This window comes from Papio anubis, chromosome 1 (assembly GCF_008728515.1).
Source record: "Papio anubis isolate 15944 chromosome 1, Panubis1.0, whole genome shotgun sequence".
NCBI lineage: Eukaryota > Metazoa > Chordata > Mammalia > Primates > Cercopithecidae > Papio > Papio anubis.
Window position 1 is genome coordinate 38,753,001 of NC_044976.1, and position 7,121 is coordinate 38,760,121.

The following is a 7,121-nucleotide window of genomic DNA, read 5'->3' on the forward strand; positions in this document are numbered from 1 at the left end:
TTCACACACATGTAAGTATGTAGGGTAAATTCCTAGAACTGGAATTTCTGTGCTAGAGAGTATGTGTGGAGGGTTTTTTGTTTGTTTTTTGGGTTTTTTTCCTTGTTGTTGTTGTTGTTGTTTTTTGAAACATAGTCTCCCAGGCTGGAGTGCAGTGACACAATCTCGGCTCACTGCATCCTCTGCCTCTTGGGCTCAAGTGGCTCTACTGCCTACAGCCTCCTGAGTAGCTGAGATTACAGGCATGTGCCACCATGCCCAGCTGATTTTTGTATTTTAGTAGAGACAGGGTTTCGCCATGTTGGCCAGGCTGGTCTTGAACTCCTGGCCTCAAACAATCCATCCAGCTCAGCCTCCCAAATTACTGGGATTACAGGTAATTTAATCCCAGTAATTTGGGAGGCTGCACCCAGCCAAGAGTATATGTGTTTTTATTATGGATATTGGCAAATGGGCCTTCATAGAGGTTTGGACCTATTTATTTTCCCACCGGCAAGATATGGAACTGTAGGAGCCATATCTGATGCTGAAGCATCTCCTAGACCTGGATCAACAGGCCTATCTGCCATCTGAGGAGCATCAGCTTGTTTCAATAACACGGCCTAGAAGGACCAGGTGGGCTGCACCCCCTAGAAATAGTGACCACTTTCCATACCTGGAGCCAGAGAGGAATCTGCATCTTGATTGGTAGCCCAGTTCACCAAAGTCTCAGCTGGAGAAGGAGACACCTTTCCACCAACTGTTCCAGTCTCTGACTTAATGAGGCTGGAACTGTTTGATGGATGAGAGTCCTTTTAAGGAAACTGATCCTTTTAGATTGTAAAAGATAAAGATAAAAGGATCAGTCTCTTTAAAAGGACTCATTGCAGTGAATATAATCTTGGCTGCAATCCTTCTGATTGGAATGGAAGAGAACTGATGATTGAGGCAAGGTATTTAGGATGGCAGGGTCTACCATGAATGATAGCCTGAACATACATAGCATTTTACAGGATGCTTGTGTTAGAGAGTTATAGTTAACACATGGAAGGAGACAGCAGGAGACAAAACTTTCTAATGAAAATTAACGAATGAGCATTAATTAAAATTGCTTACGATGTGGTGAAAGCTAAATACCAAAGCCAGCACCACAGTGATTTTGAACATGTTTTATTTTTAAACCTGATAACATTTTATGAAAGTTTTAGTGATTCTGTGTTAATGGATTTCCTATCAGGTCCCTCCCCACAGCCACTACTCCAGTTACAATCCAACGCCTGGCACTTAAGATCCTCATTATATCTAGTCCTACCTTATAGCTTCAACTTCTGTTTACTTTCCTCCTTCCCATATGGGCTCTGACCAAAGTCAGTATGTTAGGATTCTTTAGGTTGCAAATAACTAGAAATCAACTGGGGCTACCTGAAGCCTCAAAGGAGGATGATGTTATTAGAGGGATATTGGGGTGTCTCATGGAATTCAGGGGCTATGATACATGCTCACAGTGGACTGGGACCAGGTCTTGAAGGACTTTGGGAAACCCAGATTGTTTTTTCCTCTCCATCTTTCACCTCTGTTTCTGTCTTCATTCTGGCCCTGCCTTTTTAAACACCTGATTGCAAATCATGGTTACTGTCAATTCCATATTTTACATATATTCAGTTTCCATCACCCAGACAAAAGCTGTCTTCTCTTTCCATCTTCAGTGTAAAATTCCTGGGGTAAGGATTCTTATTGGCCCAGGTAGGTGAGGTGCCCACCCTTAAATCAATTGTAGGCAGAGATGTCGGGTTTTATGAGAACCATATGGATGGAGTGGCTGGAAGGGCAGGAGAACAGCTCCCGGAGGAAGGGTTTAGTGTTTGTAGAGTTCCAAATCTTACCCATTCTTCAATGCCAGCTCATGGAATCAGGATTTTGGAACTGAGAAGGGTTTAGGAACTCACCTAATCTAAAACCATAAATGGAGAATAACCATCTTCAATTACTCATATCTTATAACTCAGTCACATTTTTTTTTAGCACATTTACTCCAAATTTGTCATCCTAGCTTTCCATACACCTGCTTTTAATTGGCTGAATATAGCCACACTTTGCCATTTTAAAGAAGTTTACTTCTTAGGTTTACTACTGCTCCAGGAAGCCTTATGTTATGCTTCAGAGCCTACCCACTGGCTTGGCTTGTTATCAGTGCCTGTGTGTTTATTCTGTTTACCCCATAGGCACTATTCCCTCCCTTTGCTGATGACAGAAATGTCCTTCTCTAGGGGTGTGTCAGTAGGCATAGTCTCTTGTCTAGCTAGACATTTTGTCCGAGTGATTTTTTTTTTTTTTTTTGAGACGAAGTCTCGCTCTGTCCCCTAGACTGGAGTGCAGTGGCGTGATCTCGGCTCACTGCAACCTCTGCCTTCCAGGTTCTAGCAATTCTCATGCCTCAGCCTCCCGAGTAGCTGGGATTACAGGCATGCACCACCATGCCTGGCTAAATTTTTTGTATTTTATAGTAGAGATGAGGTTTCACCATGTTGACCAGGCCAGTTTCACACTCCTGACCTCAAGTGATCTGCCTGCCACGGCCTCCCAGAGTGCTGGGATTACATCCGTGAGCCACTGCGCCTGGCCTGTTTATTGTATTGACATCCCAACACTTTTTTTTAAACGCTAATTTTATTTGTATTATTTATTTATTTATTTTTTAAAGACAGGGCCTTGCTCTGTTACCTAGACTGGAGTGCAGTGGCCCAATCCATAGCTCACTGCAGCGTTGAACTGTGCTCAATCCTCCCACCTCAATCTCCCAAGTAGTTAAGACTACAGGCTCACATCACCACGCCCAGCTAATTTTTTAAATTTTCTGTAGAGATAGGGGCTCACTTTGTTGCCCAGGCTAGTGTCAAACTCCTGGCCTCAAGTGATCCTCCCACCTCAGCTTCCCAAAGTGCTGGGATTACAGGCATGAGCCATCGTGCCCAGCCCCAACACTTCTCACTCTATATCTCTATCTTAGAAATCTCTCCTGAGCTCCAGATCATTGTATTCAGTGTCCAACTGCGTATCTCCACTTGGCTATCCCACAGTCACCTCAAAGTCAATATGTCCAAAACTCAACTCATAATCTTTTCAATAAAATCTGTATTCCATAACCCAGGAAGTGGTACCACCATCTACCCAGTTCTCCAGCTTAAATTTCTTCCTCTCCATTACCTCCCCCAATCAGTCACCAAGTCCCGTATATTCTCCTCAGTCTATCTTTTTCTCTCCATTCCCATTACCAATGTGTCAATCAGGTTCTTAGCACTTTCTAACTGCTTAAAAGATTCCAAACTGGTATTTCTATTTGTGATTTGGATTAATCTCTCTAGCCTCCCCACTGCTTCTAGAGTAATCATTCTAAAACATATGTCTAATCAAACCACATCATTGCTTGAAATCCCTCAATGATTTCTCATAACTTTAAGATAAAGGTAAGCCTGAGCAACATAGTGAGAACTTCTCTCTACAAAAATTTAAAGATTAGGCCGGGCGTGGTGGCTCATGCCTGTAATCCCAGCACTTTTGGAGGCTGAGGCAAGTGGATCACCTGAGGTCAGGAGTTCGAGACCAGCCTGACCAACATGATGAAACCCTGTCTCTACTAAAAATACAAAAGTAGCCGGGCGTACTGGCACATGCCTGTAATCCCAGCTACTCAGGAGGCTGAGGCAGGAGAATCGCTTGAACCCAGGAGGCGGAGGTTGCAGTGAGCTGAGATTGCGCCACTGCACTCCAGCCTGGGGGACAGAGCGAGACTTCATCTCAAAAATAAAAATTGTTTTAAATTAGCTGGGCATCGTGGTGCATGCCTGTAGTCCCAGCTACTAGGGAGGCTGAGGTGGGAGGATTACTTGAACCCAGGAGGCAGAGGTTACAGTGAGCCAAGATTGCACCACTGCCCTCCAGCCTGGGCGACAGAGCAAGACCCTAAGAAAAAAAAAAAAAAAAAAGGTAAATTTCTTAGTACAGACCAGTATAGAGCATTTCATGTTTGTCTAGAAGTGGCTCCCAAATTTCCACCCAGGCATATTTTGCTCCAGCTATAAAGACCTTATGGTTCCCTAAATATTCCATGGTATTTCATGGTTTCTGGTCCTCAATGATGCAATTTTCTCTTCTGTCTAACTTTTTTTTTTTTTTTTTTGAGATGGAATTTCTCTCTGTCACCCAGGCTGGAGTGCAGTAGCACCATCTCGGCTCACTGCAACCTCTGCTTCCTGGGTTCAAGCAATTCTACTGTCTCAGCCTCCCGAGTAGCTGGGATTACAGTTGCCTGCGACCATGCCTGGCTAATTTTTGTATTTTTAGTAGAGACCCGGTTTTGCCATGTTGGCCAGGCTGGTCTCAAACTCAACCTCAGGTGATCCTCCCTCCTTGGCCTCCCAAAGTGCTGAGATTACAGGTGTGAGTCACCGTGCCCAGCCCAACTTCTTTATTTAGTTAGTTCCCACTCATCCTCCCAGATTAGTTTGCATCATACAAGGAAATGACATGTGATACACCTCACAAAATGTATGCCTTTCTTGGATGAGTCCTTGAATTCTTGGCTGGATTGACTAAAGAGATAAGCCTTATCCTATAGGATTTGAGACCAGAAAGTGACAACGTGGGGTTTAAATTTTATAAAATTACTATGAAATCAGTTTGGGAGAACCACATCTCAACATGAGGCAATAGCCCAGTGCAATAACTTACCACTTCAATTTGCTTTACATTGTTATTTGCTCCACGTCCCTCTTCTCTTCTTATCCTTGCTACCATGTGCTTAACACCTTCCAAATTAAAAAAAAAAATACTCTAATCCTTGCCTCAGGCTCTGTTTTCTAGAAGACTCTGGCTAAGACAGGCATAGAGCTTAACCCCAGTTTACCAATCAGGATCAATTTCTGTACTTATGTTTCAGCTATTAGGGAAACAGACTTCCTTTTTTCCCACAATGGACACAAATCTGAAAGGCTTTCATGGTCCTGGAAGCTACTAGCAGAGGAAGAGGAGGGAGGCTGCCTGGATATGGAGCAAACACAGGAGAAACAGAGCCAAGAAATGGAAAGAGAAAACTCCTTGACACAAGGGTTCATAATGTACCATATCCGAAGCTGCCTTCTTTTAGCAGAAGCATGCCCCAGTCTTTCATCCTTAGCTCATCCTCACCCCCCACAGTTTCCTAGTCTAGGGCTACCTCCTCCTGCTTTCTCCGACTAAAAATGTCCCTTTCAATTGCAAGAAATTGGAGTTTGACTCAAGAGAGAGGCTGATTGTCATATAAGGAATAGAAGATTCTCAAATACAGAATATTGTCAATGGAGATCTCTTGAGCATGTAAAGAGTATGCTGATTATTGCTTCTATACCTGTGAGAACACAATTTGAGCAAGACAAATTCTCTTCCTTTAAGGCTCTGATACTCTAGAGCAGCACTGTACAACAGAAATATAATGTAAGCCATAACACAAATGCAAACATATATGTAATTTTAAATTTTCTAGCAGCTACATTAATACAACAAAAAACAGCAAGTAAAATTATTTTTTTATTTTTTATTTTTTTGAGACAGAGTCTCACTCTGTCGCCCAGGCTGGAGTGTAGTAGTACAGTCTTGGCTCACTGCAACCTCTGCCTCCCGGGTTCAAGTAATTCTCATGCCTCAGCCTCCTGAGTAGCTGGGACTACAGGCACATGCCACTATGCCCAGCTAATTTTTGTATTTTTAGTAGAGATGGGTTTTGCCATGTTGGCCAGGGTGGTCTTGAACTCCTGATCTCAGGTGATCCACCCACCTTGGCCTCCCATAGTTCTGGGGTTACAGGCATGAGCCACCACACCCAGCTTAATTTAAAAATGTTTTATTTAACTCAGTTTTATTAGTCTGTTATCATGCTGCTAATAAAGACATACCCAAGACTGGCTAATTTATAAAGGAAAGAGGTTTAATGGACTTACCATTGCACGTGGCTGGAGAGGCCTCACAATCATGGTGGGAGGCGAAGGAAGAGCAGGCATGTCTTACGTGGCAGCAGGCAAGAAGCTTGTGTAGGGGAACTCCCCTTTATAAAACCATCAGATATTGTGAGACTTATTCACTATCACGGGAATAGCACAGGAAAAACTCGCCCCTATGATTCAATTGCCTACCACTGGGTCCTTCCCATAACATATGGGGATTATTAAAATTCAAGGTGAGATTTGGGTGGAAACATAGAGTCAAACCATATCACCAGTATATCCAAAACATTATCATCTCAACATTTAATCAATGTAAACATTATTAGTGAGTTATTTAACTTTTTTTTTTTTTACTTAGTCTTCAAAGTGCTTGCAAATTTCATAGCACATTTCATTTTGGACTAGCCACATTTCAAGTGTTCAAGAGCCACATATGACTAGTGGCTACTGTATTGGACAGTGCAGCTCTAAGAGTAATCACATAAAGACTTACTCTGATATATGGAGGACTGCAGTCAGTACAATGTTACAGGTACAATCCTGTGCTCCAAAAGACCAAGGAGGGAAGAATGGACACGGAGAAAAATGGGCCATTTGTGTCTAACAGTATTTTGATGGTTACAGACCTGGAGGTAGAAGAACCAAATCAATGACTTTTGCATACAAGTGGGCCTTAAGGACTCAGACTTCCTAGGATAGCTTTTGGGGGAAAGGGCATTCTTTTCTCACTTTTGAGACCCACAGTCTTTAGGCTGAAAGTTATGTTTTGGATATTTATTTTCCCCACAAATTCCATGACTGTTTCTAAATCTCTTCTGCTTCACTCTACCCAGTGTCATTGCCCCTCAAACTCCATTTGAAGAATGGTCCATGTGTGAAGGGGCTGGGGAGGGGTTTTCCTGGCATTCAGTTTACATCTCAAGTAAGAAAGGTTATGTTGGGGAAGAGGCAGAAAGTTTTTGTAGCCTCAATCTAGAAATGCCTTCTCATATCTCAGTGGATTAAAAAGCATTTCCTCAATGATATGGTTTGGTTGTGTCCCAACCCAAACCTCATCTTGAAGTGTAGCTCCCATAATTCCCACATATCATAGGGGAGGTACCGGGTAGGAGGTAATTGAATCATGGGAGCAGGTCTTTCCTATGCTGTTCTCGTGATAGTGAATAA